General features: G+C 37.6%; 1 protein-coding gene across 5 annotated transcripts in view; it reads left to right on the forward strand.

Annotated features, from left to right (window-relative positions):
- The window catches only part of LOC125385006, a 62,640-nt gene that overhangs the window by 3,971 nt on the left and 33,775 nt on the right, over nt 1–24,894 (forward strand). For 3 of the 5 annotated variants that reach the window (XR_007223922.1, XR_007223924.1, XR_007223925.1), the window contains 2 exons: nt 117–238; nt 21,427–21,473. The gene's annotated coding sequence lies outside the window, so the exon portion shown is untranslated. Of the gene's footprint in view, nt 1–116; nt 239–21,426; nt 21,474–22,132; nt 24,651–24,894 lie in introns of those variants that run through there. The other 2 variants (XR_007223926.1, XR_007223923.1) reach the window with 2 other exon arrangements.

Below are 24,894 nucleotides of genomic sequence, written 5' to 3' on the forward strand. Positions count from 1 at the left end.
TCGTAGAATTCGTGGATAATTCTCGAGCTGTTTCGTGCGTACGCGATATTAAGCGGCACGCAAACAGGTGCATCTATTCGCGTAGCGCAAGAAATGTATCACGGAAGTTGTTGCAGGTAATATCCATCGACAAACGGGACAATTCGGGTGTACAATCTACGCCTATAACTGCGCAGTAGGGCATATTGTCTCGCAAAGGCCAAAGCTGTAAATCTTCGTTACTTATACCGGTTTCATGGTGAGTGTTAATTTTTTACTTATTCGATGGTATAATAATACCGTTATTACGAGGTAAAAGTTTTTGGATGCGTGATTTCTTGATTGAAGAGACGCTATCATTATTAAAAGTTTGAATATCCCGCCACTAGCGAGGGAAACATAATACAGAATGATTCTTTCATTTGCTTACATTCGATTTGTTAATTTTACTCCTATTCTCCTTTTTAATTCGTAATTTAATTGTGAGGACATATGCTATGGAGCAATTTTTGTTACTTTTAGCATCGTTGCTTTATTTGTTAAGACTGTTGAGCAATACGATCGTTTACTTTATTTACTGCCTTGTTTGCTATTATTTTACTTTTAAAGACAGGTATTTTGGAAATATAAACTTCTACATATTGGTATAATATTGATATACTTGAGATAAGCTCGTTTATGCTGTTACTGTTTAGGATCGTTTATTCATTAAGGTTATTGTAATCATATGACAACGAGAACTAGTGTAAAATATATAAAACGTATAATTCTATTTTAATAATCAATTTTTAGTGTCTTTAGCGAAACGAATTGATTCGTATTAAAAATGTCGTTTAGTGAATAGGAAAATAGGACACTGAAGATTTAACTAATTTAAAACGATTTAGTTATTGAAGATAGTACTTGCTGAGCAAATGGATCGCGAAGTTGTCATAACGCTACAAATGATACACGCTTGTTAAATGAAAATCCATCGACTTTTCATTTTTCCATTTGTTTAAGAAATATGTTATCCTATTAGTTTATTCCATTAATTTTTATAATGATATATGCAAACAAAAGTGTATAAATAATAATATACAAATAATTTTTTAACTTAAATGTCACTTATTTAATGTGAATAGATAGAATGCTATAAGTATACTACTACTTTGTTTCTTATATTCTCGTGAATAATAATTCTTTAATCGATAGTTCCATGGATATTTAGAATAATATCTACGAATTATTTAGAAATGCATAAAAATCCACGGTTTGTTTAATCGTATAGATACATACATAGATAGGTTGAAGGTTTATTTTGAAAATTCATTAGAAACCTAAGAAGTGAATTTACGAACTGCACAGGCGGATAAGTTTGAACGCGAGAAAGAGTGTGGTTCTTGAGTTCGATGATTTTTCCAAGTAACAGTCTTAATTCACGTGCGAATGTTAAATTGGAAATCTTTTAAGCTTTACGCAAATTATACACACGGTTTACACAATAAATATTTATAGAGGTGAAAATGATCTTTAAAACAATCCTTCGTATTAAAACCAAATATTTGAGTAATTCTTAAGGCGAAGATCGCGAATATATTACATAGAGGAAACGTTGCAGAGTAACGTAAAATAATGTTCGTGATACAATTAAAGGCCGCGCTTAAACTAACAGTTCGATCGGGAAAATTCATTACCTTTTAAAAATTCAAATCCAATTAAACAGAATCCAACGAAATTGAATTTCCGTTTAAAAATCTTGTACAAGCCTTTAAAAATCAACGTATGTACCTACTTGTCGCTCTACAAATCCTCGCCGCTATAAATTTCCCTGTCTTAAAAGAAGTAGAAGATACAAACTATATAAACCACATAATTTTTATCGCTTTATATCACGTTGCTATAATACGTTTTATATCACGCGTAATATAGTTTCCCAGCCACAGTGGCGTTACAAGGGCGAGACCATACGTGTCTTAATGGCGTTGTTTCGTTGATATCGAATAATATCGCGCATCGACGATAGGCGACGCGAAAGAAACGCGCCGAGCAAAATCTCAAAGAGACGCTGACAATGCCTTCGTGTAACGTAAGGGATGAAATGAAAAGTCGAGAACAAGTCTTTTTTCCTTTCCTCGTTCTTAGTCAGTTAAGAAGAAAGCGAGAATGAAAGGGACAGCAGCCATGAAGTATGTACGTTTTCACGTGGGTGCCTCTCATTGTCTGCTGCAACGTTACACTGCGTTTCGTTGAAGATACTCTAGTATTGCGAACCTTTATGGTCAAAGCACGTCGAATAGCCATCAAGCGGGTGTATACGACCTATTTGTGACCCAACAACTAAGCTCGATATTAATTCTAGACCCTTGATCCTTGGCCAATGAGTTCACCTGATTATCGTAATTAAGCAGTTATGATTTTAATCGGTTTACGAACGCTTCGATTTTAAAGTAAGATCGGATATCAAGAACAACAGATTTTAAACTGTCGGATTGCATCCGACGGGACTCGTATTTTCTGCTTCGTCGATCCCGTTTTTATCGATGTTTTGATTCGAAGTTTCATAAACATTGCAGATCGTTACGTTGTCGATTATGATAAATCCTGTAAGAATATATTGTATAGATTTGTATTAACATAATGATACATACATAATGATACAAATATTACGCAATACGTGTATCGTACGTATTTCATCTGGATGTTAAAATCAATGGAATTGTGTTTCTACTAGAAATCTTCGTCTCTGACGTATACAATGGATAGAAAGGCAGGAAATTTGTGAGATAAATTATAATACGTATCCGAATGTGACAAAAACGTCTCGTATAAAAGCAAGTGTTTGTTTATTAGGGCGAGAGCTGTGCTTAATTGCGGAAAAACAGACGCGGGGAATATCTCGTCCGTGGGAATGTACGAACGGTATTGTGTTGCGAAATAACGCATTCGTAGCGTCGTACAAACGTATTGCGTCGTGAAATAACTTGTCCGTGGCCATCGTACGGGCTGTGTATATGCAATGTCGTGAGATATCTGTACCATAATTGCGATGCGGTTAAACGAATATATTCAATGATTTCATCGTCGTTATTGCATAATTAGCTAAAGATGTCGACGGTATTTGTTGATCTGCTTATTAATCTGCTTATGAAAGATTATGATACACGAAGAACTTGTCGTTAGAATCAAATTATTTCTTTCGCTAAGTTTCGAATCTCAAAAATTTAACGTAGATATTTCCATCAGGTATTTTGGCATCGGAAGGAAAATTCCACGAACTTGAACCAATTTTTATTACCTTTCCGTCAAAACAATTCCCTGCTTCGTCTGATATTTATTAACGGATCATTCGTTTAAACTCGCGATTTGATCACATTGTGGCTGTTTTAAATATTTTGAGGCTGTCGGCGATATTATGCTTCCCGTCGCTCCTGTAGAAGTTTCATTCGTACCCGAACGAAGTTCCCAATTACACGACGTACAAGATCTCGTAAAGTTTCGTTAATTCGTTATCAGCCAACGTCGTACTTTTTGCGAGAAGAACTCGCAAGACTATTATTTCCGCTTTGCGAATCTATTTATCCGACGTGGGAATGTCTAAACTCTAACTAAAGCGAGAAAGCTTTCTTCACCGTATCCGTAGTCATACAACGAACAATTTTATTTATGAATATCCGCCTTGACAGTTTGTCTAAAAGATGTTCGTCCTTCAATTTTGTTACAAACGCAAAACGTTTCTTTCTTCGCTTCTTTTCCAAATATTCCGCTCGTGCTTATATACTTTAAGATAGCAGTTGCAGCAGTTAATGAAAAAAGTTGTTTGCAACTATACCTCGATTAAAATCGCTCGAGATATCGTAAGGTTCTTCTTGCATACGATAAATATTGGGTTGGCATCTATGTGATTGCGAATTTTGTCAATACCACCTAAGGACAAAATCCACAATCGCTAAGTTGCCAGCCAACCCAATAATAGGCAAGCGTCTAATATTAAAAATAACAACTTATAACGTTGTTTTCTTGCAAATTCCGTTCGTTTTTCATTACCAATTTTCAATAAATTATCGTTGCTTGTCTGTCGGATTCGTATTATTATAGTATTTTAACTGTCTATGTTTTTAACGTTCCATGGCTAGAAATCCACGAACAGTATACAAATTACCAATTGCTGTTCTTTTATCTACGCGACGTTTAATTTCCGTTAAAAATAAATTACGTTTAAAAAACTAGTTTAAAAAATGACTCGGTTAACCGGTTAATATCGGATTCTTGCTATAGTTGTTACATGACTTTTTACTATTTTTTGTCTATTGCCAAATAACCTTTCTCATGGTAGGCGGATCGTACACGATTATAACGCGGAGAAAACGTGAAGGGTAATCGTTTTACTAACTCGTTGCCTTAATTGGTTTACCTTAACTATGTTGGCTGTGTCAACCGATGATACGGGTTACGCTTATTTCGTTGTTCACGCAACACGGTATAACGGTACATATCTCGAATCTGCATAGATGATTAGGGATGAATGTTATGGAAACTTCCAATTTAAACAACCCAGTCTTCAATGAGTATCGATCGATCGCATTTTAATGTCGTTAATTACGCGCAATTATATTAATGAAACTATCGTAAACCTTGTACAAATAAAAACAAAAAAGGATCAAGAAATTAATATTATTGTTACCATCGTTGCGCGCAAATATTACGTACAGTGGGTATTTTATCGTAAGAAGGAACATATTACTTTGTCCCAAAAGTTTCTTTCCTTTTATAAGGAAATTATTTAATTGTTAGTACATACGCATCTTCTAACGAATGGGAACAACTTCGAGTCACCGTAATCATCATATCGAATGGAGAAAAAAAAAGATCGAAAAATATATTGGAAACTTTGCATCTAAAATCTGATATTTATACGAACGTTGTAGCACGAAATTTAATTTCTCTTCTTTTTCCGGCTTCCGTAAAACGATTGCGTCTAAAGGACTTTCGAAACTTAATTATCCCGGTTGAATCTTTAAAGTAATATACATGGACTAACTTTTCATTGAGGACACCGGTAAGGAAGAAAATCCCCAGGAACTGGTAATTATCGAGCGCTTCCACAATGAGTAGACGGTCAGTTTGTCTAACTCCTTTATTCAAGGATAGCGCATACTTGAAGTGTTTCCTACTCCGGGGACTGTTATTGAAATGCTTGGAATTGCACGTATAGTTGCGCAGTTTAAGGGCCATTTCTGTCATCTCGATTTTTTTATTATCGTTGCACACCACCTTGCATGATTGTAATAATATTTAGACAGAAGAAAAAATATGAATAAGTATTCTTGTTATTATTTGCGTTATTAAGTCAAAATGGAAAATACCTTCGGTTCGAACAGTTGATTTTAATCAACTTTAGTTGAAATTCGATTTGTACTTTGGAAATTTTAATCGGTTGCAGAATATATAATATTAGAATATATAATAACGGATATAATGTGCAAAGTTAAATGTATTCTACGTCATTGTCATTATTGTTATCGTGATCGGAGAATAATATTTCAAAAGACATGACGAATATATGGCATAGAATTTGTATTATGAGATCGAAATGGAAAATACTTTTAGTTCGAAGGTTTGATTAAAATTCAAATTTCATTGTGCTTGACGAATTTCCATCGATCGTAGAATATACAGCTAAAACATCGATGTAACATCGAAAATCAAGCAATATTCTACTTTCTCGTTTCGCTTGTTATCGTCATGTACAGCCTCGTAATATTTTTAAAACCATAGGACACATATAAATGAGATATAAATACGTAAGTGCGTTATTGAAACGAAATGGCAAGTACTTTCGGCTCGGATATCGATCAAAATAATATTGAGAGTGAAATGCAAGCTATGTGTATCACGCGTTATTTCAGCGCGAAGTTTCGGTGAAGTTGAACCGAAAAATTTGATTTCAACGCAAATCAAACGCTGGTTGGCCGTGTCAAACACATATCGCCGTATCCACTGTTTTGGTCCGGTTATATCATGCGTGATGACACATATGCAAAATTGAAAGTCCTTTACAACGTACGTACACAAGTGTCCCGTGTGCTTCTTATCTCTCCTTACGCATAAAACGCTATGTGTATATTTCGAAATATGAGAAACGGTTGATTTGCTGTACAAAGTGCAACGTCACATAATACAAAATGAAATTTATTTTCTTACAATTGAAACGGAGACTCGGTTTATTATCTGTGATTTTTATCGAAAGGTATAACCATACCAGATATAACGTTACAGAATAAAATACGTCGCGGAATACCATTACAGTGTGCTTGGTTTTATTTTCTAATCTTTTTATCCTAACTTTGTCATTTCGGTCGTGCGTGTGCCTTGTAACGTAACGCTAGTAATACAGTTTTTACGTTCACTCGCATACGTAGCTTGCAACGTAGTATACTTTATGTTTAGACTGCTGGCCATAAACTCGATTTACAATAATTATCCTCCCTCTTGCCTTGTATTCTCGCTTAATCATACACACACACACACACACACACACACACACACACACACACACACACACACACGCAAAACCTTATTTTTATTATTCTTTTATTTTATTCTTTTTTTGTTACTTTACCCTCAGTTGCGATACGTAAAAGATTCTTGTAATTACGCTCCATCTAAGTGTTAGCCTTATACCTCTAACGTTATAAATAAATTCTTAATATCGAATCGACATCGCAGAAAAGGTAAAATATGGAACACTCACATCGGTTAACAGAACAGAAATGTAGTTGTTCGCAATCATCGAGATCCGAGCATCAAATTGTTTGACTACTCGATGATCCACATTTTGCCACCAGAATAATAAATCTAAAATTTAGCGAAAATAGTTTCTGGCAAAATAAACGTTCAGAAAATGAACGACTAACTGAGTGAAGTAGCCTATAGTCGTTTGGCAGACATTCATCATCGATCGGATTAAGAAAGAAAGGGAGACCTGTTCCATATTTGGCCACTTTCCTCTATGTATGTAAAGTGTTCATAACGTAAAATGCTAAAGTCGAACCTTGTTAGCTCGAAGCCCAAGGGATGAGCAAAAATTTCCGAGTTCTAGAGGTTTCTTCTTATCGAAAACGTCGAGCAAATGAGGTTCGACAAGCGGAAATTCGAAGGAATACGAAGGTTGAATTGCGTTCATCTTTTCAGGAAACGTTTTAAGCTTCCTCTTCGAATTCGTTTGATTCGACGCAAAAGATCAACCCCTGTCATTTTTGCGACTTAATGCGTCTCTCGTTTCAAATATGTCAAATTGACAGAATAGTAGAACATCGACTACGCGAAAGGATAAACAATTAATTTTCCTCTTTGTCATTTGCACGCATTCTAATTCGTTCTTTTTTTTCGGAGATATCGGATTTCGTTCACCTGTGATGGTCACAAACTTTCAGACAAATCGTTGCAATCTCCTTTACATCTTCGATGTGTAATACGAATGGATACGATGGATACGATGGATAATACGAAATCGTTATCGATATATTAGGTATAATATCGGTTGGTCGGAAAGTTCGTTCCGATTTTTAAGGAATTTAATAAAATAAAAGCTTTGCTTAGTACCTTTCCATTGAGGAAATTTCAAGTATGTTTTCATTTATGTTTTTAAGCATATCACGCTGAAAAAACGTTACTGTAAATGTTTTTAAATATGCTCGTTGATTTTTAATAAAATATTACACGTGTTAAACGCTGCTGGGAAAGTTCGTTCGGATTTTTAACTCTTTGGACGATGTAAAAAATCATATTGAAAAGTTTTCCGCCGGAAAGCCTGAGAGGTTCTGGAAGAATGGATATTCAAGTTGCGTGAAATATGGGAAAAGTTTGCGGGAGAAAAAATCGTGCCTGTATAATTCGATAAACGTATTTCGAGTAGAAATGCAAATTAGAACCAAAGGATCTTTTCAATGGTTCGAAAAATACGTGGCAATTCAGGCTATATGCTTGTCAGAGCATCCGTGGAATATTAATTCTGTGTTATAACAGCCACGCATACTCCACGTTTCACGAGTATACTCGTCGTCGCTTACTTTTCGCGACGCATTTTAACACGCTTCTCAGAAAGGTCGCAACAACTAACAGCTTCATATCGTATAAATAAATTAAATCTTTTTTAAGAACATTTTGGCCATTGTATCTTTGATAGCTAAAACATTTTATTCCAGACAAATCCCTTGCTTCGTGCAACCAACACCGAATTATTTTAAATTAGATTGGTCGTTTGGAAAGAAGATACGCGTTTTCCTTTGCCCGCCAATTTGACAGGTGTTGGTAAAAACACGGTGGAAATGACTGGCGCAATGACGAAAAACCTTTAGCTTCCATCGATATGCGTCTGACGTCGACCTTCGAAGAAGTTGGGATACAACTTGCGTCTTACATTTTTCGTCTCGCGTTATTTCCGTAAATATACAAAGAAAGACAGACGTTTGTCTCAGTGTGGTTCCGATCGTTCGGGATCTAAATTCAGACCTAAAACTGTAGGTTCATACTTCGCCATCCGCACGCAGTTCTCGTGATTCTTTGCCCAGAGTTTCATAAGACAGTCGCTAACGAGCTCGCTAACCGAAAGGTCTGCGACTGCGACCAAATGCTCTGGAACCGTACGACTTTTAAAACGATAAGGATCGACGACGACGAAGACTGAAAATGCGAAATATATATATATAATGCGTTCGTCTAATAACGCACGCACATTCGTACGGTAAATACGTGAGGTTATTTGGTGCAGGATGTGTAGATGTTTAATAGTATATTTATTAACAATTCTCGTTTTCGACTCTTTACGTACAACTCTCGATTCAACAAATGTGTTTTTGATCCGATTCGTTTCTTTTTGTCGCCCTTTAATATCCCCACTACGCACGCGGTTGGTAGGCGTCCGCGACCATTGTTACCTGACGTTTGAAAACTAAAATTCCTTTCTTTTTTCGCCTCTGAATATCCCCACTACGCACGCGGTTGGTGGGCGTCCGTGACCGTTGTCACGTAACAACGGTCGCGGACGCCTACCAACCGCGTGCGCAGTAGAGATATTGAGAGACGACAAAAAGAAAGGAATTTTAGTTTTCAAACTTCATTTTCGTCCACGACCATTGTTACACGACAACGGTCACGGACGCCCACCAACCGTGTGCGTAGTGGGGATATTGAGAGACGACAAAAAGAAAGGAATTTAATTTTTCCAACGTCATTTTCGTCCGTGACCGTTTACACGTGGCAATGGTAGCGGACGCCTACCAACCGCGTGCGTAGTGGGGATATTGAGAGACGACAAAAAGAAACGAATTTAATTTTTCCAACGTCATTTTCGTCCGTGACCGTTTACACGTGGCAATGGTAGCGGACGCCTACCAACCGTGTGCGCAGTGGAGATATTGAGAGACGACAAAAAGAAAGGAATTTAATTTTTCCAACGTCATTTTGGTCCGTGACCGTTTACACGTGGCAATAGTGGCGGACGCCTACCAACCGCGTGCGCAGTAGAAATATTGAGAGACGACAAAAAGAAAGGAATTTTATTTTTCGAACGTCATTTTCGTCCGTGACCGTTTACACGTGGCAATGGTAGCGGACGCCTACCAACTGCGTGCGTAGTGGAGATATTGAGAGGCGACAAAAAGAAAGGAATTTTCCTTTTCGAACGTCCTTTCGTCCGTGACCGTTTACACGTGGCAATGGTAGCGGACGCCTACCAACCGCGTGCGTAGTGGGGATATTGAGAGACGACAAAAGGAAACGAATTTTCGTTTTCGAACGTCATTTTTGTCACGCCTTTTTCCAAATATTCGGTGGAGGGATTGTAGGGATATCGATGACTGGTTAGGCCTATTGGCACTTACGCTTCGATGTTATACTTGTATCGACGAAACCGTTGGAAAGTTTTGTTATCGCAGCTACATACGTAAGTGTGTAACACAGATTAACGATCGTACCTGATTAACACTAACTCTTACCAAATCTGACAAAGTCAAATGACGAGTTTGAAGGTTTCGTTTAAGTTTCATTTAAAATTGTACATTAGTCGTTATTTTTTCTTCTTCTTTTTTTGTTCATTCAACTTTATGTAAATTCTCGTATTGACAAAAATTGTGAAATCGAAAAATATAAGAATGTGCATAAAGTTAGACGAACGAAATGAATAAGGGCAAATGCACAATTTTAAATAAAATTTTCTATGTCGTTTCACCGGGCTTGGTAAGATTAGCGTTGAACAAGGACAAAAGGCGCCTTTATCCGTCTAACACGGCATTCTCTTCCCATTCTCATATCGCATCCATTTACACGGTAACGTACGACTCTCGTACTCTGTATCTCTATATCTTTATGGTTATTCCAGACAATGCCAACAATAGAAAGAAAGATTGGTTGCTGACGGCTCGTAACGTATAGCTGGAAAAGTTAGAGTTGCAGAGAGCAACTTGTTAGAGTAGCGGCAATATGGAAGTTGTACTCGCACAGGTAAACTTGGCCATGTAGAAGTCTGGGCTGGGTTAGATCGTGTTCTAAACTCGAGTTACAGAGCTAAAATAACGTATCCGGACGTGTAGATGATTCGAGTTAAAGCAAGCTTTATTTTCACTTATAGGAGGCAGCGAAACGAAAGGAATCAAAGAAAATTGTTGCAGCCTCGTGCAGGTTTTTGAAGTCATAGGGGCTCGATCGTAAAACAAAATTCGTCGAACGAGCGGGTATTCTATTTACCTGATAAAGTTAAATATTATCGCCCGCGCTACAAAAGAAAAAATCTATTATCCATTTGTTCCTATCTCCACCATTTACATACACCGTTTTTGCAACGGTAAAATTCCTTTGCAAATCATTTTTTAACGAAAACTACGAACAATGTTTTCCGCGTTACTCTGACGCGCTTTTAATTCGCCGTGCTTCATGCGGCTTTTGTCGCAGCCGCTAGCATTGAAATACGTGTCGCGGAAAGGTCGTAGTTGAAGCTGCGCAATAGTAAACGAAAAAAGGCGCGATATCGGTTCATGTTGTAGGCGATTCGGCGTAAACGCGTGGGAGAGATACCCTGCAACGATTGCCGCGCTTTATTAACTAGCGTAGAGAAGTTGAAAGCGAGAGAAAATTTCAATGACATCGATGAACACCCGGCGGTATGGAATACGGGTCACGCTTATCCCGGGCATCGATTGGAATTACTCGCACGAGATACGACCACGGATAAACGTTTCGAGGAACTTTTCCGTTGTTCCCAGCGTCGTCTCCTCCGATTTGCGAAATCTTTCGTACTTTTTCCGTCGATGTAACGAGCGTAGTTTCGGTCCAATTGGAACAAGGGTCAAAGAAAGGAAGCGAAATTGCTTTTTGACTCTCGATGGCTCGCTAAATCGCGACCTAGCAAACAACGAATCAGCTTACGCGGAAATGCTGCATTTATGCATAAGAAGCGCGCAAGACAATTTCTTCGAAGATAACTACGTTCAATTAGCATAGAATTAATATCGTAAGGTCGGAATTTTTTTCCTTTTTATATAAAATGAAAACTGGTATTTTTAACGAGACTTTTTACTCGAGCAGAAAGAACGAGATTGGTTGTTGGTTGAAGTAGCAATAACGATGTGACGAATATCATCATTCGTTCGTTTCACTATTAATTTGGTGACGTTTTAACGACCAGGTATACCGGTTTCATGTTCTGTGCGAAACAACCAGATTGTGACGCGTATACGAGATATAAGCGGATCATAGAGTTTTGTACGTTTGTGTGGGAAATGTTTAAAGATTCGGAAGATAAAAGAAGCGAGTAATAGAATTTAAGGATGCATAGAATTCACAGAATATGCAACGATATATAGGACATTCAAAGTATAATCTTCGTTAGGATATTTAAGAAGTACAACAAATATCTGTCCGGGTTTTAACACTTTAGTGTGACCGTAAAAATATAAATATTCGTATATCCACAATGTAAATATAAAAATTTCAAATAATATTTCTAAGTGATGTGGAATAATCGACGAGGAAGTAACAGTCGAAGACTGTTTGATGTACCCTTCTTGCGTGTCAGTATTGTTTCATAAAAATGAATTTAAAGGAAACTATTTGGAAATTGAGGTGGAAGATACCCTAAACTACGATAAAAAATACACACGTACACACTATTTATACATACGTTCTGAGAGTGTTCCAAGGATGAAATGTTAAACAGCGTTGAATATTAAAACTATTTTAAAAATTAGAGGAAAATTAAGCCAGCTTACTGCTATTACTATTAGGACCGAGTATTAAGAACCAGATGTTACTAATCAGATGAATAATGAATGAACGAACAACGCAACGACAAGAACAAATTCTTTTTTTCGAATAAAGTCATCACACACACGCGCGCTTGTACGTTCACCTGAAGTATATAATAATTTATTATATTAATTAATAAGCCTATATACTCTACAATGATATAATTAGTTAATCGTTGAGCGTGGTATCGCAGGAAATGCGTGGACGAAACGTGCAAGCGCATGTTTATGCTCGAACGAGAAACTAAGTTTATCGAATAATTGAAAATATTCCGCGAACCTATTCCATAGAATTAAATAAAACGTGGCTTTAAACGTTATAAAATTCCTTCTTCTTCTCGTCTATTCGATTTAAACCCGACTTTTTCGCGCCTTCTTCTCGAACGACAGTAAATTAGAGTTGGAAATATTTAACGTCTCAAATAAATAAATAAATAAAAACTAATCGAAATTCTGGATTGCGTGATTGTGGGAATAATTTTCCCAAGTATTGAAAATTCAGGCAACATAAAGAAAGAGCTTAATACGTAAAGATCGAAAGAATGATCGAAAAGTAAAATAGAATTACCTGTCTGTATTATTTATTCCCGAAACTAATGAACTAAATAGAAAGCGAATGAAGGTGAATTTTCTTTTGAAATTTTATCTCGCATGGGCAAATTACTCTATACTTTGTAGTACGTATACAGGAAATTCAATTTTCATTTAAATGCAGTGCACGTAACCTCTGGTCTATCGAAAGGAGAAACCTACCTGAAGAGTTCAATTCTGCCATGTGATATTTAGACTCATTCTTCTTTCATACATTTTTTCTATATTTCCATTTTAACCTCGTTTCTCCTTTCTCCGCTACCGATAATTTCGCGTTTCTGTCTCCTCCAATGTTTCATCTGTCCACGATCTGTGCAGTGTACGGGTGTCTCGTAGAATTTGAACTTCAATGCGCCGACAATGAGTTACCTACCTGCGGCTTGGAAATTATTTTTCATCGTCCTATTCGAGAGAGTTTACGCAATAGGTAAATTTCGTTTGTTTCGATAAGTCGGTTAAATTAGAAGCGATGCATAATAAAATACGGGTAAAATGTTTCGGGCGAGAAAGACTCCGTGGAACAGCGATTAACCTTTCGCGATTGCATGTAGATTCGATGACGAACTCGAAGATTCTTTATATCGAATAACCTTTGAAGCCACCATCTATGTTTATTTGTTAAGATTCAGATTCAAGTGATCGACCATTTCTGATTTCAAAGAGATGGCTTGGCTTTCTTATTTAGAAGTTTTACATTCGATCTTATGTACGAAGGGAACGTGAATCTTTATATTACTGCAGGGAAAGCTTGAAAGTTGGGGAAAAGGTAATTTCGTATTCTACATTCACCTTTGTTCAATTCATTTTTATGTAAATCATTCCGCGACACAGATAATCGCAATAGAAAAGGACTGAAACTTCGATAAAAACGTCCCGACAATCCGATAAAAATTGTCTATGCAAAGATATTTAATGTTTTCCACGCCTTTCCTCGATATAATGTTTGTTATCTAATTTTCTATTCGTGCATTTATTCTTCAGACTCGACGAAAAGATTCGCGGACATATATACACGTGGTTTCACGAAATTCTCGGGAAACCGTCCAATTTTCCAATCGTCAGAAAGATTCAGTCATTGATATGAAAATTGGTTTTGTTCCGCTTTCGAAATTTTTCAATTCGTCGTACTCGGGTTTTTGAATCCGATTGGTCTGCCCCCAACAACCTTACGACGAATCGCTCGCTAGGAGACGCCTCCATAGATGTCGGTAGAATTCGTCCAAGTCAAAAATATCGGTGGATCGTCTACCCGCTGCGGAGCAAAACAGATTTCAAGAAAATTCTCTCCGCCCATTATCCAGCAGTGTTTCGTCTTAATGAACAGTTCAAAAGACTATTAATCAGAGGATACGCCGCACGAAATCCTTTTTACGATCCGTCTCACAGTTTGCTAACCGTCGCCAGTAACAAACTCCAATCTGTTCCACAATCAACTCTAATTTCAAGGCAATCGGTCGATTACGGCTGGCGGACGTAAATCTCCACGCTAATTTCATTTTGGCATTCCAAATCGTATCTCGAAATGGAAATCACTTCCGAATACCCGGAAGATATAGTTCGCGGACCATCTTCGCGGGAAACATCGACTTTCTTTATTAATTCGTAATTGAGACTGATTTGTGTGGTTCGCGTGCTGTAATTCTCCGTATGTGCGTACCCTTTGCGACACATTCTAGGCACACGCTTTCAAAGAGATCTGGAAGAGCTGATTAATCGTATCATAAATTCACTTATCACTCGCTTTTTATCGAGCAATTATCACAATTTATTAATCACTGACAATTAGTCGGCTAAATGGTAACATGGACCGTTAGCATGGAAACGTAGAAGCATTTCAGCGTTCGCTGCGTACACGGGATTTATGGAGAAAAATACAAGCAGAGTAGAAATGCGTTTATTGAAACAAAACTTTAATTAACGCCCAATTAACGGAACGTTTGCTGGTATTATTCGAGCAAAGAGCGATACGTAGCGAGAAAAATTGGTAAGCTTCCATTATACGAACTCCAATTATATAAACAGTTCTCGTTTCCTGACAACTTTAGATAAATCGTCTTCCGCCATATTTGTCGAACGCGGTTTAACATCCGCAGCGGTCTCTCTGAATCCCGTAAAAACTGTGAAATGAAAGAAACGCATTTTGATCGTCCGCCTGTGCAACAGAACGAACGTTTCTACGTCGCTTTTGTTATTAAATGGTTTCGTAGAAAGTATTACGTGTTTCGTAGTATAGAGCCTTTTAATACAGTGAAAATACGGTCAGTTGGAAAAATCTGCGTACATCTCTTGGATAGAAAAAATATTTTCTACGTAAAGACGCAGGCAGAGAGGCGTGTGCAGTTGTTTAAGCTGTAAGCTGTTTGATAAATGTATTTTTAATATCTTTCTCGATAAATCCTCGTACATAGAAATACTCCGAAATGCTTTCACGTTTCTCTGCTAACGATTGATATTACATTTAGCCGACTAAAAGATTATGACGCGTCAGAACGCCTAGCGTTGCAGCGCGTGAAGTAGATGCGACAGGAACACGTTTACGCGTATACGGTAATAACTTTTAGTCAAATATCAACGTTTTCCTGACTTATCATCGCTCGTACGCAGAGACGAGCTCTGTCACGAAGCTGATCCTCGCTTTAAATTCTTACGTACTTCGACGATATGATTATTTAACGGGGTGTCCTGAATTAGAATGTTCTAAAACAGCGTCTTTTTGTGATTTTTTTCAGAAGGAAAAGAAAGAAACGAAGTTATTGAATTTTGAGGTGTGGCTTTATATATATTTAACGAATACAACGAATTTTTTTTAATGTTAACAAAATAATTATATCAGATTTCTAATCGTTTTCAATCGGCGTGAAAGATTCACCTCGTAATTCTTGACTGAAACGGAAAAACTAGAAAGGATTAAATTATTATATATTTTTCTTCTCGATGAACTAAAAAAGTTTGTCAAAAAGTTGATTTAAATAATTGTTATAGCACCTTGAAGTTTATTCTTTCTTCTTAAAAAACACATTTTTTTATTTTCCGCCTTCTTTTTTTTTAGTCCATCGAGAAGAAAAATATATAATAATTTAATCCTTTATTGATTCTTCGTTTCAGTGGAGGATCACGCCGATTGAAAAATGCAGCCCATGAAATAGGCTTAGAAATAATTTTACGCTGTTATAATTTTTCTTTTACTTTAAAAAGAAATTTTTTCTATTCGTTAAATATATATAAAAACATACCTCAAAATTCAATAACTTCGTTTCTTTCTTTTCCTTCTAAAAAAAAATCACAAAAAGACGCTGTTTTAGAAGTGATTAACTTGCGATTTATCGTATATTTCATCTGTTGAAGTAACTTCATGAAAAATTTTACATCTTTATTTATGTATATCCATGGCCTGGAGATTGCTATTACGCAGATATATTGCAAATAAGGAGCGGCGCATATTATCCTACCCTTGAATGTATATTATGTTCTGGGTTGCAAGGTCTAGGAACAAAGAAACTAATAAACAGATTTCTCTTTATGTTCCCTGTAGCCTCTAGCCAAAGCCAGAAGCTTACCTTTTTTGGTAATATTCTTTTGCCATAAATTTATGAACGTGCTCCCTATCCTTCCATTTTCTAGTAATACTAAAAGATTAAGGATCTGAATCAGTATTGTATTATATTTATACCTTTATATTTATTTATACCTTTAATTTATACCTTATATTTATACCTTTAATCATTTCAGTATACTTTTCTATTACAAATTCATCCACTCGTTCTTCGATCAGTCAACGTCAAACTCAACATCATTCAAAACACGAATTAAACGACGAACGAGAAACGCCAGTTCTACGAAACATAGAAAAATAGAAACATTCCGATTTTTCTGATGAAACGTTATCGTTTCGAGTCAGGTGTTTCCGCTCGATGCGTAACATTTTTTACAATTGAAAGTGAAATTGTCGAGCATCGTTGAACAAAAATTCTACGTCGCAGCATGTACGAGCAATTTCAGATAAACACAGTTTATATTTTAATCGATGAACGGAGGCTCGATCTCGAGAACGTTTGTCGAAATTAATATTTGTAATCGTGGATTTCGATAATCCGAGAATTAGCTTTTACCTGATAGAAAAGAACTTAGTGGTAAAATATTGTTTTGTCAAACGAGAGGCTGTCTTTAAGTTTCAATCATATCGGGTACTTCGATTTCTTTAGGTGACTTTGATATTAACCCTTTCCACTCCGAATTTTATTTCAATTTCGTTACCAGCAACTCGCAACGCTTTTAAATTCAATTTGAAATTTACTTTAACTAAAAAAGAAGACAATTTAAATAAACAAAGGAAGAAACAAATTCATTTAAATACCAGTTTTATTCACACTATTGTCGTACCTTGTAATTTTTAAGTGTATGGTATATCTTGGAACAACTTCCAGGATGCAATCCTGGCTTTTTTTTTCGCGCGTTTCACAAAAAAAGGTGGGTCTGAAAGAATGTCTAGTGGGACTCGACAAAGGAGTTCCTGAGGTAAAAACTGATGTCGAGTCACACTCCACACAGGAATACAAAGGGTTAAATATGCCATGTATCGTTCGTGTACATACATAATTTTCTAATGTAATTTGATTAAATCCGCATGTTGCACGGTTGCACTTGATTGTCCGTGCGTTAAACCACCAAGATCAATTTACTGCCGGTATCGACATTAGTATTGACATTGCTAGTATTACGCTTGACGCTTTACGCCATCAAGATCATGAAAATCTATTTCGTCTATTTTTTCACATATGCCATGCAATTTCACTCCTTATCGATATATTTCAATTTAACTTTATTCCAACTTGATCGTGGTGTTTGAAATTAGAGAAAAACGTAAAATAATAAACAGAAAATAATTCTAGTAGTTTCTTACAGTAATTTTCTAAAACGATGCTACGCAATTGATAAAAATATATAAAATAACGCGTAGGGCAACTGCTGTATCATTTTACCGTGTTGCTGATTTTATCGATATAGACGTAAATTCGAAATATCAAATATCTTGACAGAATATTCGACCGGTGATCAAGCTCCTATAAACTCGATGGTATAAACTCTTGGCAAATTATATCGTAAGCATTAAGAATTTGCTATAAATCGTTCGTCGTGCCGTAAAACGTATCAGTTACAGAGCTGATAAAATTTTTCCATCGACGAACGAAATAGCCCGTTCCGTCGGGCGATACTGCGCGAACAAATCGAAGAGGACAACAGAGTCTCATAAACAAGCGAATCTGCTAAACAAGATCTAAAATGTTAAAAACACGTCGCTGATGGCCACGAGTGGTTTACTGCATATCGAAACTTTAAACTACGTTTCTAATTCGCGAGATGCGCGGGTTACTCGTGAGATAAACGAGATATAGTGGAAACTCATTGTCTAACTCGCTACAAGTTGCAAAGAAGAAGCCACTGATCATTACTACGACGTCGTGCACTGTGCACATTGATTCGTTTGAAACGAGGTCTCTTTATTTTTAAGCGAACTCTATTTATTACCGAACCGAGGTTTCACCGATCTACGCAATTAAATTTTTGCGTTTGCACGCGAAAATTTTATCCGTCGCTCGACCCTTGACCCAGACTAGTCGACCAAACTCGCGTTTCCGCAGGGAGAGACTTACTCAAATTTCTCATCGACCGCTCAATCGACCCGTTTGTACCGTAACTACCCTTAGGTAACACGAAAACAGAAGTCCTTGTGCCCCGGAGTACCACAGCACAGCTATGTGCCTGACGATATACGCGTTAATAAGCCACGACCCATGCGCATTCTTGAACCCGATAACAGGATAGTTGCGTTCATGCGTAACATTAACATTCGTCATTTTTTCGATCAATTTACTTTATCCAATTCTATGGGATTCACGTTGCAACTATGAAAAGAATTTGCGACTGTTTAGACGGTATTTTTCTTCTTGCTATTTATTACTCTTCCACCTTTTTTTTTCTTTTTGTACGTGAAGAAATCCTCATGAACACTCCGCTGCTGCTAATAATCGGTAACAGTAGAGTAGTGTCGGACTCTTACCGACTAAAATTTCACGATAATCATCCTACGCGTACGACAGGAGTGCTCCAGGAACCTCTCATGAATTGTCTTCAGTTGTACCCTTTTCCGTCGTCCTCTTGTTCGAGCCAATCCTAATAATTCTCCGACTGTTGAATTTGATGCTAGAGAGGGGGGAGGGGGCATTGCCCCTAGCGTTATCCCCTGTTTTAGTCGTGGGTCCGTTGGGACGGCGATGAAGCGGTTCTAGGGCCGCCTGACCGCCATCCCCCTGCATGCGTTATCCTACAAGGGTGAGAGTTCTTCTTTCTCTCCCTTTCTGCTCGCTCGCAAAAGAGGCGGACAGCCTCGTATTCCTATGGTTCGCTCTCAACATCGTTTCTAGAATCGCCGAGAGTGTGTCAATCTTTCACCTATAACGTGCCGCAGGGAGTAGCTGTGTAGCTCCCACGCCGGACAAAGCTCCAGCGCGTGCTGCGCCGTGTCGCTGCCCTCCCTGCTTTTTCAAATTCGCGATTTAAAATTTATATTAATTTATATTATATTTAACATTTTCGCGATTCAACGTTCAAATTGAAATCTTTTTCGTTCTTCATTAAGTTAAGATTACTAGAAAATAATCGTAAATGCTGCTTTATAATCATATAATTCAAGTTAGAAGTGTGCACATACCTTACTATTATATATAGAATGAGCAAATACTGTTTACTAATATCTTCTACACGTTTCAACGATATATTCTGGACGTTTTGCTTGCGACGAAATAACGAATGCGACTGGTTTGTTGAAATAAACGAAGCCTTGTTATAATGCGTCGCTATCAATTGCGCCACAGTGGCCTCCCCTGACCACCAATAAGATAAATGGTCCATTGGGGAAAAATGTTGTCTTACATCGTCATTTTATTATTATTTTGCCATTATATGCTTGGAACAATAAAAATATTCCCGTGGCGTGCTGAGTGAAACATGTGATTTCGGCTTGTCAGTCAAAGTGTTAAGGAAATTGAGCTACTTCGTAGTAATACGTCGAACTATTTTCTTTTAATTACACAACTTCCGTTTGTGTCTTGAAGTTTCGTAATAGACCTCCGTGGCCTGTCCGTGGTCCGTTGTGTTGATACGTCTTTTGCATATTCTCACACTGAGTTTCACATCTTGTACGTCTGTACGTTGTCAGAGTTTAGGCGCAGCGATAGTACAAGTAGTTAGAGGTACGTTCGAAGGTGAAGTTCAAGTTTCAAGCTTCGAGCTTAGATGTTCAGTAGGAGAGATGCGAAGGTCGTTGGTTGAAAGAGTAGACCATGGACGTAAACCAAGGAGAAACGTAACTGAAATTCTGTGCTACCCAGGAGAGCGAGGATGATGAGAAGCGAATATAAAACAAACATAGGTTGCTGGCAAACTCGAGGGAACAATAACTCGCCTCGTTCGCGTCAATGTCGCCATTGGTACGCGGTTATTCCGCTTTTTGATCCTCGAATTGAATTAACGCGAAATAGCAGCCGAAAGCCTTTGTGATTGACGTGACTTTGAATAACAGCGAACAACAAAAATTCGATGCGACGCTCGAGCGCGTGGCAATGGGAGCAGAGGACGCAAGTACGTCAACAGCGGTGCAATTTAACAATTCGAATGTGGCGAAGTGCATGGAAACCTTTAATCCGAATAATAGCAAAGAAATAACTGCTGTTTCTTGCACGATTCTCGAGCGGCGTCATCGACCGTTAGCTCTATCGATAGCGTCCGTCGCGAAACAACAGTTTGCGTATTGTTCGTTGATAAAATAGCCGAGTATCGATTATCGTTCAACCCGGCGCGGCAATCTTTGACCCGCGGCCGGCATTATTGTCCAATTATTGGAAGAATTCGAGAATCGACGCAGCTTCCTATTGGCTTTGTTCGAATTTACATCCAATTCGCGGAATTAATTGGATTCATTCCTTCAAACGTATCTTCATTTATCTTCGATGTGCGAACGAGTTTCGCAACGTGATGGAGCGTACCTTGTGCTACTTCGTTTACCCCAACAGACACAAAACAGAACGATTCTATCGATCAACGAGGATGAGGTGCCTTTATTTCTTTTTTTTTTTTTCCTCCTCGGTTTGAGCAGAGTAAAAACAGTGCGCGTAGAGTGCGTTTTGGCACTCGGTTCGGGGATCGGCAATCCATTAACGCTTCTCTGGCTCGTGTTGTTGCAGTTGTTTGCGATTCAAAGTGATTCGAGTTATCAAGCGACGTATAGTTTGGCGGCGTAGCCTGTACAGCTCTTAACGTACCAAGCTAAGAGTTCTCATAGAAATCACCTCGAGTGCCAAGAAACAAGTTTTTTCGCCAGCAGGAGAAAACTTGATGTAGTTCAGCCTTAACATAACATCCAGATTCACGAACGAGGGAAGCGTACGGGTAGAGAGGCGTGTGTGTGTGTCGGCTGTTACTTGCAAAGGAAATTCTATTCGTCGAGATCGATGGCATAGACGAAAGCTAAGAAACGATCGACCAATGTTTATTGAAATTTATATTCTTTTTTTTACAGAAACGACGTTGCGACACAATCTTCCAGTGTGAGTGGTAGCTTATTCGGTAAGGGAAATCACAGTTAAATTTCATAATACGGTATTTTTATCGGTACGTAGAACGTTCTCCGGTAAAACATCAAAATTATTCAATTTTGCAATTTACAATGTTTTCTTCGCGCAAGTACCCTTCAAGTAAATTTATTAATTTACTGCAGAGATTACTCGCGTGTTTTTATTCTTCGAAAGAATTGCAAATTAAGCGTCTAACGCAATTTTACGTCGTGCATATTTATGCGCAACTGTGATACGAATTCAGAGGTTCGATAAGGAAAAAAAAGAAAAATGAAAAAATAATGTGTATTCTGTGCAACCACGGAGAAAGGAATATCCGTTGAACAACCAGTTTGTGAAATATCGATTGAATTTTTTACCGAATAACTTGCTGAAAATAACGTCAATTGTTTTAAAATTAATAAAATTTGTATTCCATGCAAAGATATTAAACCGATAGAAATGCCGATTTTATCTTGACGTTTTCCATTATTTTCAAAACAACTTTCTCAACAATTGTAGCCTGAACTTTTACGGTACACAGTTTAACCTTTATACGGTAACGCACTGTCGTAGAACGTATTTCGCGTCGTATAAGAAACAACAGAGAATAGATTTTCTGTTCGAAAACAATGAAAGAGATTTAATAAAAACAGTTTTATTATCGTGCAGGTACGAGAGACTTTTATCGTGAAAGCTATTTCACGAACATATTTACCATGGTGTACAAAACGGTGGAAAATTCAGGAGATAATTTTCACGAAAAAGAGATATATCACGTAGAAACGTATCATCGAGAAATATATATTAATTATCGTTTGTTCTAATAAATAATTAATAATTCAATTACGATACGCTTATGGTCGATTACAACTCATTCGAATACCTCGTAATGATTTAAACGAAGACGTTTAAAAGACATGCATTGCTCCTTCTATCAGCTCGACCATCGTTAAGATTCTCTGAAAAAGATCATTCCGCGAGTATAAAAAATTACCTTCGTTAAGTCCACACCGTTCATCAAGTCCGTTAAGAAGTTCATCCTCCGAGGAAATGTTTAAGACAGGGGATCGAGGCAAAGCGTTCGATGAAAGGACAATTAAAGCGAACGCGTCCAATGAAAACATATCAAATCGAATTCGTTGTTAACTAATTTCTCGAATTATCGAAAAACATCGCTTTAATTGATTTTCGAACGAAATACATCGGTTCGAGGGTTTCAGGGTTTCAATTAGATTGCCGATGTTTAGATATTTATGGAAATTCGCGTAGCATGAAAAAAAAAAGTATACGCGAAACGTGAGAAGCGGAAAACACATTGTAGATGTGGCAATATCGATAGTGGACGAAACAAATTTTTATTTGGCTCGCATATTTTTATGGAAATTCGTAATTCCATCGATCCGAAATTTTATTAAAAAATATTTTTTATCGCTTCGATGAAGGTACGAATGAATTTACGCGTGAACACCCCTCTTAACGGGACCCAGAACTTGGCAGATTTGTCATCTATTTTAAAAAACCTTCCATCGTTCGATTTGATAGGCTGTTTCCCTTTTTGATCTGGTATTAAAATATTCCCTTTGCTCAGCCTGGAAGTGATCTCCAAGTCACGGAAATAAAACGATAAAAGAAAAACAGAGCGCAGATAAAATTTTCCACGAAACGTTGGACATGTCTTATGCCGTTAAAATTACTGAACCTGCTCGAACGAGCTGAATAGCTTTTTTCGCAGCTGTACGACAAGTTGCACATCGTTGCACGCCATTTGTCGCGATTAGCTGCCGCCGACTAATGTGGAGAATTTCGTACAAGTCGTTGACTCGCTGCTAATTAAGAAGGCAAAGTTGCCGAGTAAGACGTCCGAATTATCTCCCTTTCTTTTTTCCCTTTTCCTATCCAAACGAAACTGACAGTATTAAAAATGAACGTTTTGGCGGCGAATAAAAAAGCTGAAACTGCGTTCCTACTAACGCGATTCTTGTCGTGATAACAAAACGCAATTACTATGCACGCCGATTTATTTAATTTTGCTTCTCGTTGGAATTTCTGAGAGAAATTTTTAGTGATAGTGAAAGTAGCGCAGGATGACAGCTAAAACAACTTAAGGAAACTTCGACGAGTTAAAAAAAGGGCAGAAGTTTATTCTACGTCGAAGATAATACCGAGCTTAAGCGGGCTTTATCGCGATATCGTTTCACGTCAAAATATTTTTCTCAATAACGTCAAAGTCTTACGTTCGTTTTTAAAATCCTACAATTTCGATTTTCTTAACGTCTCGGAAGATCGCAGAGGAGAAAAAGCGCGACAAGAATATTTTCATTGACCTTTCCGCTTTGTGACCACCTTGTAATTAAACGGAAAGATTTTAATACTCCATTTATTCCATTCCTAGGATTCCTGAATTCCATTCATAGGAAATTCGAAATGGAACACGAAAAAATATTTAAAATATATAAAGTAGCGTTTTCTACAGCAATTGGTTGGTGAGGCAATTTTCAACCGAGATTCTACCTTTTTACATTCTCCAAAATATGGATCCGCGGTTTAATTAGAATTTATTGGGAAGAATATGCAGAAACACGATGCAAGGACGAGATACAAGTTACGAAAGGATTTGCGAGTAACTTACGAGTAGCTTAGCAGCTACGATCTGTGAAATTTCAACTTAGTAAATCTTCTACACGAGGAATAGCGAGAGACAGGAATTTTGCGGAATTGGTCTTGTCGAACTTGGATTCGGCTTGGATTATTCGATAGAAAGAGTGACGATCTGTCGTGTGTAGCGGAAAAGCGTGTGAAGCTTTTCACAGAATCGTCGCAAAGGGAAACGATTATCGCGTGAATCGCTTCTCCGAGATATCGAAAGCTGCATCAGACCTGTTTCGAAGAAAAAGAATTTAACATACCGTGTCCCTTATCGATCCGGAGCTTTCACGGGCATTTATCCGCCAACAAGAGAAAGCTTTCGCTTTCGATATTTCTATCGGGCGCGGTGTGCGTTGTCCTGGAAAGCGGCCACGAGTTTAAAGCGTCGTTGAAAGGCGTATTCGCAAGAATTGTAAAGATCAGATCGCAAGCCGAAGGCAACGGGAAGCCGATGCTGACAAATGATGTTCACCGTAATATCGTAACACGACGTATTGTACGGGATATCGACGACGTTGTGTTCGTTACCGATGTTTTCCACTTAGCTGTAATTAAACGAAAGCGAGGATGATCTGAAAGATCAACGACGACAGTCAGTGGCTCGTTCTTCAACGTTACAAGTTCTTGCGATTGTCGTTCATTTTCAAAAAACGAGATGCATAGAACAGTCGTCGCGTACGTTTTCTCTGCGTTTATGAGAAATTCGAAAACGAGTACACAGAGTGTACGAAATAATGCAGAAGCGTATAAAATATTCAAAACAGATATAAGAAAATTTTCTACTT

This window comes from Bombus terrestris, chromosome 4, assembly GCF_910591885.1.
Source record: "Bombus terrestris chromosome 4, iyBomTerr1.2, whole genome shotgun sequence".
NCBI classification, from domain to species: Eukaryota; Metazoa; Arthropoda; class Insecta; order Hymenoptera; family Apidae; genus Bombus; species Bombus terrestris.